The sequence below is a fragment of the Bos indicus genome, chromosome 12 (genome assembly GCF_029378745.1).
Source record: "Bos indicus isolate NIAB-ARS_2022 breed Sahiwal x Tharparkar chromosome 12, NIAB-ARS_B.indTharparkar_mat_pri_1.0, whole genome shotgun sequence".
Classification (NCBI taxonomy): Eukaryota; Metazoa; Chordata; class Mammalia; order Artiodactyla; family Bovidae; genus Bos; species Bos indicus.
Genome location: NC_091771.1, coordinates 83,054,775 through 83,067,643, shown reverse-complemented (window position 1 = coordinate 83,067,643; position 12,869 = coordinate 83,054,775).

Below are 12,869 nucleotides of genomic sequence, written 5' to 3'. Positions count from 1 at the left end.
ATAATATTTGACTGCATATTTTAATATTATGATGCATTGCAGTGCAAATATGAACACAAAGCAGACAACACTCATGAGATTTGCAGTTACACAAAATACAGTCGAATGAACACTATCGCTTGTAAAAATTTGAATATGAGACTAAGTGAGCAAATATTGATGTGTCCTTGATATTTTGAGTGTTCAGTTTTATTTGTAAAATAACTATATCACCATGAATGCCCTGTTTAATACATGGAACAGAAGTCAACAAATACAAGATTTATAATATAATTCAGGAAGTAAAATTTAAAATTACATTAATATTAATGCTCAATCATTTCTCTTATTATTGATCCTCTAGTTTTCAGAAAGTTTATTCTAGGTCAACTATCAGTCTACTTATTTGGGGTTATGCCAAGGCTGTATGATCTGTGCACAATGCTTTAGAACTTCATTAAAGATATTTTAAAATGCTTGAAGAAGTAATGTGTATTGATTGTGAAGCTTATGTTTTTATATCAATACTTTACTCAGACTGGTTCCTTAGATACAGAGTGGATAACTGAATTGTCCCTCCTGGATATTAAATTGAATGGTTGCATTAGGCATAACTCGGACCTGGGACTGTGAATTATTTGGTGACTGCTTCCATCTCCTTGTTTCAGCTTGGGGCTGTGTAATACGTAGTTAAGTTTTACATTATTTAAGGCTCAGTGAGACTTCCCAGGTGGCACAGTTGTAAAGAACCAGCCTGCCAAGGCAGGAGCTGTAGGAGGCACAGGTTTGATCCCTGGGTCCAGAAAATACCCTAAAGGAGGAAATGGCAACCCACGCCAGTACTCTTGCCTGGAGAATCCCATGGACAGAGGAGACTGGCAGGCTACGGTCCATAGGCTGTAAAGACTTGGACACAACTGAGCACGCATTTGGGGCTCAGGATATATCAGTACCTTCTGTGTAATGTGTAACCTCAGTCCAAGAAGACTTTTAAGTGTTTGGATTTTCATGTAAAAATTGGATGTTTCTTCATTGATATATTTAGGATTCTATGCAGATGTTTCTTTCTGGGGAATGGGGATTGAGTTAAGATAACATTGTACATTTTCTTAAGGGGGAAAAAATAAACATTACAGTTTATTTTTTTAAATTTTTATTTATTAAAAAATTTTTGGGGGGCCATGCCATGCGGCATGTGTGATCTTGGCTTCGTGATTAGGGATTGGACTGAGTCTTAACTGCTGGGCTGCCAGAGAAGTCAGAAAATATTTAGTTTCTACCAAAGACTATTTCAATCTATCATGGTCCTCTATAATGTTTCCACTGTGTTACAGGTATAGTTTGGAAATATCCCATGTTTATCTAAAAGACATGATCCAATAAAAACAATTCTTTGAGAAAATTACCATTTTGTCGTTGTTGTTTTTCAGCCACTCGGTTGTGTCTAACTCTTTGCGACCCCATGCACTGCAGCATGCCAGACTTCCCTGTCCTTCACCATCTCCCAGAGCTTGCTCAGACTCATCCATCGAGTTGCTGATGCCATCCAACCATTTCAGACTCTGTCACCTCCTTCATTTCCTGCCTTTCTTCTTTCCCAGCATCAGAGTCCTTGCCAGTGAGTTGGCTCTTCACATCAGGTGGCCAAAGTATTGAAGTTTCAGCTTCAGAATCAGTCTTTCCAATGAATATTCAAGACTGATTTCCTTTAGGATGTATGAGTTGGATCTCTTTGCAGTCCAAGGGACTCTCAAAAGCCTTCTCTAACACCACAGTTCAAAAGCTTCAATTCTTCAGTGCTCAGCCTTCTTAATGGTCCAGCTTTCACATCTCTATGTGATTACTGGGAAAATCATAGCTTTGACTATAGGGACCTTTGTTAGCAAAGTAATGTCTCTGCTTTTTAATATGTTTGTCATCCACTTAATAAGGACATTTTCTTCATTTTAAATATATCCATAGCAAAATTATTTTTAAACTTATTTTCAAATAATTAAAGATTACTAATGAACTATATGACAATAAAAGTGTAGTTAGAAAATTTGTTATGTAGGATATTTAGTAAATATATTGAGTAATTCATATAATATGAAATTAAGTTGGAGAAATTGAGTCATAATCACTAAGATTATGAGTGATAAATAATACTACAATTATCTCCTAAAGAAAGTATGCTTTCTATGATATATAAATTATTATAATAACTTGAAATTGCTTCAATTATTTTTTCAAATAGGTATCAGCATCAGTGTGTATGTATAAATATGTATAACATGTATATATTAATTATTTATAAATATATAATTTTATATATAATTATTATATATAGAAATATTTCTATATTACTTTTTATATATACATGCTATCTTATATATGTATTTATAAAATGTATATGTTTATAAACTATTATTTACATATGATCCAAAGTTCTTAAATTATCTGCATGATTAAATTTAATCTTTGTAACTTTACTTGAGTAAATTTATTAAAAATTATTCTTATGATTTAGAGTTTTTATCATCTTGGTTATTAATAAATTATTATCCTGTTATTTTTCATTGATGTCTCTTTGAGAAATTTTACTAACTGGTTAGTAATTTGCTCAATTTTAAATTGTAATTTTCTCATAAAATTGAAGCTAGAAAAAGAGAGTAAAGAAAGAAATTTCAAGTAATATTCAAAATCTTTCAAACAATGAACACAAGACAACATTTATTTGGTTGAATTAAGTCATTATGCTTTAATTTACCTCAGATCATTCCCTTGATTCTCCAATTTTTTTCTTGTGAAGTGATGGCCTTCCCTTTACATAGATGGAAATGAAAGTCTTTTGTTGTGTTAGGACTTTTGAAGTAAGTATTAGTTTTACTGTATTACTGTACAACCTCATAACTTCTAAATTTTACTTTACCATTTATAATATATTACTATTTTTAAAAATCACTGCAAAAATGACAAATATGCTATCAATAGTATAGTCAAGACTGCCTTATCAGTGCAGTAATTTGTACTTAATTATGACTGATCAGAAGACCTTAGAAAGAATTCATTTCTTTGTTTGTTCAATAAATTACATTCTTTCTAACAGATTAGACTAGAAGGAGCAAAAATATGCCCCCTCAAATAATTCTGAGTTTTAGAGAAATGCTTTCCCTTTTCCTATGAATGTGTTTCTAGAGAAATAAAGCAAATCTAAACTTTCAGAATAATTAATAAGTGCCAATAAATATGTTCTCAAAAAAATTCACTGTTTTAAAAAGTACTTTCAAATAAGTATACATTTATAATCATTAACATTAGCAATTTATGCACATGCAGATCAAAACCTGTGATCAATCCACCTACGATAATGTATGCATGGCATTTTTTACAGAAATATTTAATAGTTTTGTTGTGGAATTGGTATATATTTCCTAAAGCCTAAGAAAAGTCACACTGAGCTTTAAAATAATAAGCAAATGAGATTTCTAGGTGAGCTTCGGAAACAAAAAAAAAATTTTTTTAAAGCAAGTCAAAATTTGTCCTGCAATTTTCCAAAAGGATAAGACTCATCTGCAAATGAGATGATCTAGGATGTTATCTTAACCAGCCTTCATACTCATATGGCTATGCCCTATTGCTGTTCATCTTATGACATTTGAACACAAATGAATATCCTTTCCGTGTAGAAGCAAAAAAGAGGGATCCAAAGATATCACAACATCCTAGAAAGAGATTTTAACTGTGGCCATAATGGGAGATATGCCTAATCCAGAGCATTTCCATTTGAAAGAGAAATGACTAATAATTGATTGGCCTGGATCCAGAGTCACAGTGGGGTTCAAAAAGCTGGTAAGTGGCCTCATAAAAATAGAAGCTGTATCAACCAATTGAATTTAATTATATATGAAGGTGATGATTGAACTAAACTGCCTGTAATTGGAGTCCAATTACTCAGCTGGTCTCCCATAAAATTAATTCATCTGAAAGTTTGCCATTGTCCTGTGCTCCAGGTCTGTGGCTAGTTTAATTAGTTAACACTGAGGAATCCTGAAACAGTAAATTATTTTTTCTTTATTGCCAATTACTGGTTAACGAAAATTGTGTATTAAATATTAACATCTACTTTCAGTACAAATAGGAAAGAGCAGGAGGAAGACACTTTTGATTTCTACCTCAAAGAGGCTGAAGCTTGGGAAAGCAAAGTTGTGTATCAGATGGATGTAAGAGAAATCTGAACTTAACAACATAAAATATGTTGCCTGGAGAACACGTGTATACCTGTGACATATACATGTTGATGTATGGCAAAACCAATGCAATATTGTAAAGTAATTAACCTCCAATTAAAATAAATAAATTTATATTTAAAAAATTAAAAAAAATATGTTGCCTTAGCACAAACTTAATGTAAAAAATTAAGTTCAATATCAATGGGAAAAATTTACAGGCAGATCATATTACTGAAGAAACCCTCTTTGGGGCTTTAAATTACTTCGAGCAATATTTGATAATGTTTTAGAAGAGCTTTAAAATGATATTGGCTGACTCCTGAGGTTTGATAAAGTAATCTATACTAGATTTCTTACAATTATCAGAATTGCACATTAAGTTAATCACTGAGCAGTGGAAATGATTGAAAACATTGATCTAATGGCTTAAATACTTATGCCTAATTATTGTTCTTTTTAATATAACAAAATGAAATATATCACCAATTGGGCAGAGAGCACAGACACCATTCCAAAGCTTTCCCCTATTGATGTCATGTAGATATAGCTCATTTCTACTTAATAGTCTCCATCACATCGTACTTTAATTTAGAAAGAATCACAATTCACAATATTTTATTCTTTAATCCTGTGTCCAATAACTACTTCAAAATGGAACCTAAAGTGAGAATATTTAATAATAAAAGTCAATTGAAAAATGGTGATTTATATATGACAGATATCACAAGAAGAGAATTAGTATGGTCAAATCAAAAGGAAAATAATCTCCTTAAGAGATACAATGGAGTAAGCATTACAGTTCTCTCCAAATACATCGCTTCTTTTGTAGGAAAATGAAAAAATTAGCTTGCATCAAGTTTTAAAAACATAGTTTTACATATTTTTCCTCCAAAAATATAGAAGTCTTTATGGCAAGGTAAGGTTGTGATTAATTATAACACTATAAATTTTAAGACATGATTTTAAGTGTTGAATCAGACTTGTTCAGTTTTATTCAGATATGTCTCTTCCAAGTTGTAACATTTACAACAAATAGTTCTCTTACTGCATCATGTGATTCACGTAAGAATTGTTAATTTTCTGCATTTCTTCCAAAAATAATATCAAAAGAAACAATTACCTTTTAAAACCCTCATATCCAATCCAAAATGCCAAGATAAAATTACATTTTTACAAGAAAACTGAACTGAATCCTTTTAAAAAGAAATGTGCCTTAGCAAGAGAAGCAAGATATAAAATGATCCTGAAAATAGTGTCTCTCTTTGCAGGATTTCACTGAGGCTTTAAAAAGGAAATGCTTTATTTAACATATGAGTAATTATGTCAAGTTAACTGGGTTCTACCAATTTCATAGCATGTTAGCAAATTCTTGATATAGCTGAGTTATTTTCTTGTATTCTATGCTATTATAACTTCGTGGTTATTGTTCAGTCGCTAAGTTGTGTCCGACTCTCTTGCAACCCCATGACTGTAGCTCACCAGGCTTCTCTATCCATGGGATTCTCCAGCCAAGAATACGGAGTGGATTGCCATTTCCTTCTCCGAGGGATCTTCCCCACCCAGGGATCAAACCCATGTCTCCTGCATAGGCAGGCAGTTTCTTTACCACTGAGCCACCAGCGTGACATCTGTATATTCTGAGAGAATTCAGATTTGCCAAAGACTATTAACGTGGTCCACATCTGTATTTAGCCACATCTGTGATTATTTGCATCCATTTGCAGAAAACATCACAGCAAATGTCAAACAAATATGCCTTCCAAATCAAGACAAACAGATTATTTCAGCTTTAAAATAGAGATATTTGCCAAACTATTTGTTTTTAATACATCCAGAGATAAGACAAGACTGGAAGGAGTCTTAAGTTTTTCTTTGTGTATAAGGGTTTTAGGCAACTTTGCCCACCAGGAGGTTGCCTAGCATTACTAAGGGAGAAAAAGCAATATTGAAGTCTTCCCCATGGAGCACAGTGGCAGGGGTACGTACTGGCTCTCAAATGCCACTGAACAGCCTCGGCAGGAAATATAAGCACTAATGCAGGCTCTTTTGTTAGGGCTCTGAGCGCTCTCTATTAAAAGAAGTAAACACACTCTATGCAAAAAGTGGAGATTCTCTCACTTTACACAAATGATACATTTAAGAGGAAATAACCCATAATGAGAATGATGTGTTTCGGGTCTCCTACTTTTCCAGTAGCTTTTCTCAATGCAATAGCTTGGTTTTATGACAATATCCACTTGGCTGAAATAAACATAGAAAGCATTATTATTTTTAACTTATTACAATACGTTACGAGAAAGGGGTTCCTATTTTAAGGCACCTTTGACCTGTGTTTCTAAGATTACTGTAATAATTGTCTGCCTCCTGCCTCATTTTACATCATCAGACTCTAAATGGGACCTACACGTTCTCTGTGCTGTACTTATCAGATCTGTCCGAGTGTTTGGTCACTGGGCATGCACACACGAGCACACATATGCAGGTACTTGCACACCCATGGAAAGGCAGGCCAGCAAGGAAGAAAATGTTGTCTTAGAAGAGCACAGCTTTCTCCAAATAAGGGCTGTGATAGGCCCATAGTTTTCCTAAGTCCCCTAGGGTCCTAACTTTAAGGAGGTAGGCAAGATTCCTATATATGACTTAAAGGAACGGATAAATGTTCCCTTATGGTGATGATCTGAATTGTTCACTTTTTACTAAGCGTCAGACAGAATCAAGTCTCTCATCTGTATTGAGCTTTCAGAAGGTATGTCTCTGGCAAGGCAGAGGATATTAGGAAAAGCACCCTGATCAAGAAAAGCACGTCGTAGCAGCGGGGCAGTGACTAAATCTAAATGTTGCTGGGGTTCCAAAAATCACGCGAGACTCGTGAGGGCTCTGATTATATTTTTCCTCATAAAGAAAAAGTAGCTTTCCCCCACTCTTGTCTTAAGTTATCTTACAGAGAAAGATGGGAAATGATGCTGGTTCTGTTCTGACAGGCCTTTGCTTCTGAACAGTAGGATTCTTTTTCACATCAAACCCCAAGTAGCATAAGACTTATATATCCTGGGGTAGCCAATCTGTAGAATCTTGACTTGAGAAAGTCAGAACTGGAAACAAAACTGCTGGGAAGGCGATGCCTGGTCGCTCAGCTCCTGAAATAAATTCTCAAGGCTCTGCAGAAACAAATCTGCAAATTGATTTTCTTCCTTTGTGGCCACATGGTCATAGCATGGAGGTCTTCCCACCCAGCCCGAGGATATCATCTTCCTCCTTCACTTTTGAAATGTGTGTGCATATTTTCTTTTTAATGAAAACAAATTTAAAAAACAATAAATGAAGTCTACAAAAGACACACATTTATAATGAAAATAATACTAAGTGAAAATGTAAGGCGGAAAATTGCAGTGAAAAAAAAAACTGCTTAATTTTCTCCTGTTACATTTCTGACATTTGGAGGTACTTTTATTCCATTGTAAATGTATAGGGAAAAGCTTATTGTTTCTAGGTAACTTGTGTTTAAAATTGGGGTAAGGACCAGATCGTCTTGGATAATTAGGATAGATATCTAGGTAATGAGTGTCATCATCATGGGGAATCAGAGGTGTACTCAGAAGCCTTCCATTCACTCAGAGATTTATGTCTCCACTAACAAAAGTTGTGAACACTCATTATCAAACACTGTGCCACGTACTCTCTGCTGTCCTGATATGAGAGCCCTACGAATTGATTAACATCATTTGTCAGTGTTTAAATGCATATGTGTGTGCCAGAAATACTGATGGAGCATCTATCATCTGGGGAATTTAAGATGAGCAAGGGCGACAATATGATAGGTAGATGAGCATTGTATCTGTGTTACTGGTACTTCGCTTCTCTGCCAATTACATCTACTGTGTGTGGGCATAACATGCATGCCATCAGCAGAAGACTGACATACTCCTGTTAGAGTAGCAGAAAGCATGCCCTCTCCACCCACGACCCTCAGAAAACTGCCGAGAATGTCTGTCCCTGGTTTCCTGGGAGAAAATCGAGACTGAGGCTAAATGTGAATATCTCTGGAAACAAGACAGTGATGGTCCTAATTTTTCTCACGTTGTATATGATTGCATACCATTTGCGCTCTTTAAAATTACATCTAATGGAAAACCTTTTAGTTGTACAGTCCTCTGTAGGGTGCTCAGAGGAAATTTCAGACAAGACCGATGATAAATGCGCAGGTAATCAAATAGTGGGAACCTGTTTCGTGTCTTTCCCTCATCAAGATGCATAATTTTTAGAGCTGCGTGAACCTACCAGTTTTCACTTTCCATCCTTTCACTTCAAAACTTGGGTTCTGCAATACTTCAAAAGTTTAATCTCATGTGAATAGCTCCACCAGCACAGAGACTGAACAGTGACTATAATCATGTGCTTTTGCGATTTCTCACTAACTCTGCTCATGGAACACACCTCAATAAGCTCCTGAATATTTATTTTGATCAATTAGTTGAGGTGGAGCAATATTTCAAAAGCAATTGGGTTCAAATTACCAAAGGATTTTTATTGTCAGTTTCAAGTTCGTCATCTATCCCCAATTTACTGATGTTTCCACAATGTATTATTTACTCCTTACAGATGTACACAGAATTCTTTAACTCTATACATAATTTTTCTTCTTTTACTTTCTCCATGGTGGTAAAGAGTGAGTGAGTTTCCACACTTGACATTTGTGTTCTCTAATCCTATTGAAATTAGACCCAGGTTCCCATTTTCCTTTGGTGGTTAATAAATCTCTATGAAGAAAATGGCAGCCCACTCCAGTATTCTTGCCTGGAGAATCCCAGAGACAGAGGGGTCTGGCAGGCTACAGTCCATGGGGTAGCAGTCAGACCTGAATGAACACACCCATGAGGTTATAGGCGGAGTGTCAAGAAGTAACAGCCTACACACTTCCTTGCACATTTCTTTTCATGATATTATGGTTCTTCAAAGACTTGCCCTGAGTGACATGATAACACATTCCTTTTGGTGAATCGCATTACAGTGTAGTATTTTTGAAGAAAAAGAGGGGGGGGGGCAACAAAGAATACAGTAAGTCCCTTACATGCAAACAAGTTCCATTCTGAGAATAGGCGTGTAAGTCCAGTAAAAATAGCTTGATGCTGATGCTAAGTCACTTCAGTCTTAGGTACCCAACTAACACAGTTGGCTGTATGGTACTGTACTGTAATATGCTTACAATACTTTTCACAGAAATAATACATAAAGAACAAACCAAAAATAAAGGAGACATTTTTCATCTTACAGTAGAGTACTGTGAAAAGTATAGTAGTACAGTGCAACAGCTGGCACACAGGGGCTGGCATCGAGTGACCCGGCAAGAAGAGTTACTGAGTGCAGGAGGAAGAGGTGGTGGGGAGTGGTGGAGCTGAAGGATCATCTCCAGTAGGACACACCACTGTACCATTGCTGCTTTTGCACCGGTATCCTCGGTTCAGTTCAGTCGCTCATTCATGTCCGATTCTTTGAGACCCCATGGACTAAGCACTGCAGGCTTCTGTGTCCATCACCAACTCCCGGAGTTTACCCAAACTCACGTCCTTTGAGTGGGTGATGCCATCCAACCATCTCATCCTCTGTCGTCCCCTTCTTCCACCTTCAATCTTTCCCAGCATCAGGGTCTTTTCCAATGAGTCAGTTCTTCGCATCAGGTGGCCAAAGTATCGGAGTTTCAGCTTCGGTATCAGACTGGAGGAGAAAGAGGTGGTAGGAAGTGGTAGAATGGAAGGCTCATCTTCAATAGGAGATGCCAGCTATATCTTTGCTGCTTTTGCACTTGGTATCCTAGGCTTGAAATAAAGCTACCATACTCTAAACAGTATAATACGGCAAAGTTCACAAAAGCACAAACAGTTGTCAAGGCCGCACATATGTGACAGCATACAATAGACATGTGAACTGACTTAAGTGATCGGACATGCAAATGCACGGCTGCGTCTTTGAAAGTTTGTAACTCGAAGGTTCAAATGTAGGGGACTCACTACAGCATGAACTAGGCAAGGAGAGGCTCAACACAGTCTTAGATTTCAGTCACCTGGTGTGCTATCTAATGTATTCTAAGAGTTAAAGAGTCTAGCCACACTCCCCCCTTCTGATCTGGCCTTCTCTGCTTGATTTATTTGCCACCATGATGTTTTATACATGCTACCGAAGTTTTTAACAAGTCTCCTGGCTTCCCATTATCTCCATATAATCTGTCCTTTATTTTTATTAATAGTCATTACTTCACAATCTAATCGAAATCACCCCCTCATAGCCCTGCTGTAAAATGACATGGGATATTATGAGATGTAAAAAGGAAAAACTATATAATACAAGTATTTTTGTACTTTATTCTCAGAAAAAATCAAGCGTCTTTATTTCACAGACGCTTCAGGCAAAATTCTTCAGACTACATTTTGCATATGTTTGCACTTTCTAAAATCTTAAGTGTTATCCAAATCATTTTTATGATGTACAATAAAAAACCAGAGAATGGATTTACTTTAAAAAATGTCAAAGAGCAGGAATTCTACTCTATGGACAATATAATATGGTTTTAAAGGTTATATCTGTAGTCAAATATTTGGGATAGTGTTAATGCCACACTAAAATAAGTGTGGCTCAGTGTTAAAGAATCTGCCTGCAGTGCAGGAGATATGGGTTCAGTCCCTGGGTTGGGAAGATCATGGGGAGAAGGAAATGGCAACTCTCTCCAGTATCCTCATCTGGAAATCCCACAGACAGAGGAGCCTGGCAGGCCACAGTTCATGGGGTTGCAAAGAGTAGACACAACTGAGCTACTAAACAAAAACAAGGGTACCAATGTAATTAAAATTGTTTTTAAGAAAGAATGACAAACTCATAAGAACACATTGGATTTCTGAAGTATGAAATTCCTTTGTTCCAAAGATTTCTGAATGCTGTTCTTCCTTTAATTTGTTAGACAATACAGCCTTATAGAATTTCTTGTTTATACATTACACTTATTTTATGTTTATGAAAAAGTCTTCATTATACACTAAATTTTGATTATATATTAAACAATCTCTCAAAACATTTGTATCTCCTACAGTATCAAGTACCATGTAATACAAAAGGCAATTCCTTAAATTCTGTTTTCATTTCAATGACTGCATCTTTTTTTCCCCTCTAAATACAGTAGTTGGTTTTTTATTATTAGTTCTTTGTGACTTTTATCCCTTTAATCATTTTGAATTAGTTATGCTATATACTCCTTCTCATTATTTTTTACCTCCACTTATAGGAATCAAAATATTCTATTACACCTTGTAATTAAGCCTCTTTAGTATACTTCTTCCTGCAATTTCATTTTCCTTTGGTAGGAGGGGGGTTGTATTTTTTTCCCAAAGAGCATTGTGTACCAGTTGTCTTATATTGTCCAAGCGTCTTTTGTTGCTGTTGCTGTTGTTGTTTTTGCCTGTGCTACAGAGGATTTCTCTGCTCATGTTGATTTCTTGGTTTACGGTTGCAGTAGGAGTATGTGAAATAGAATCATGGAGCAGCAGGTCTTGGGCTGTCATTTGTTTGTAACTGGCTGTTACTGTTATTGTTCTTGTTTTCTCTAATCATGATTCTAGGCAGAAAGTGAGCATCTTTGCAAGCTTTTCTAGGCTGATGGGCAGAACTTTTCTAAACACAAGGATTCTCACAGATTTCAGGCTCTGAAAAAGAATCCCTACCATGAAGTATCTGAGCCCTCATTTCCCAGGTCTTGACACCCAATGGCCAGGGGTGGCATCAATTCCAGTTTATTAATCTAACCTTAAGCTCCATACGTGTTTCTAAGAGTGAATGTAATTTTCCTATTAATTTGGCAAATATATTTTTAATGCATTATTTCCATGGGTTTTTAATTGGCCAGAAGGGGAGGTAGTCAATGCTAGTTTACATAAACATATACTTTTATGTTAAACTTTCTCTAAGTTATAGTAGGATTATAGTATTCAGAGGTAGAAAAATTTGCACCTATGGAAATTAGGCTTTTCCAGAGTTTCAATAATTGCAGGTTAAAAAACAATCTTTATGATTATAAAAATTATCTGATATTACAAATATTTTTGTTGACTATCTTTTTACATTGGATCTGTTAATTGTGATCCTACTGTATCTCATCACAATCTAACCTTCTACACTTTGCAGCTGAGTTCTGATAAAGTAGTTTAGAATCTGACACAAAGCTTTACTGTATGTTTCAAAGACTTACAAGTGTCTTGGGAAGTATATAATTTTAACTAATATTTAAGATATTTCCATAAAATTCCCTGATGATTTCTTATATAGAAGAATACCAGCCTTTAGAAAGAACATGAATAAATACATATATAATACATTATTATAGTAAATAAATTTATAAATAAATTCAGTACTTGGATATTAAAATAATACATCATTTAAAACCACTTCTATAAAATGCTTAAAAAGGAAATCTTATCTCCAAACTTGTACAATACTGTTATAAATTAATACCTTTAAAAAGCCACTCACTCATAAAATAAGTAGATTATTTTCTTTAAAAATTATATTGTCTCTGGATATAACTGATATATTATCAACTTAAAAAAAAAAGATAAATTTGCCCTCTAAGCTAATGAAGTAGTATTTCCACTTTATGTCACTAAATGCCTTAGGCCATATCCTGAACTTTTCAACCAT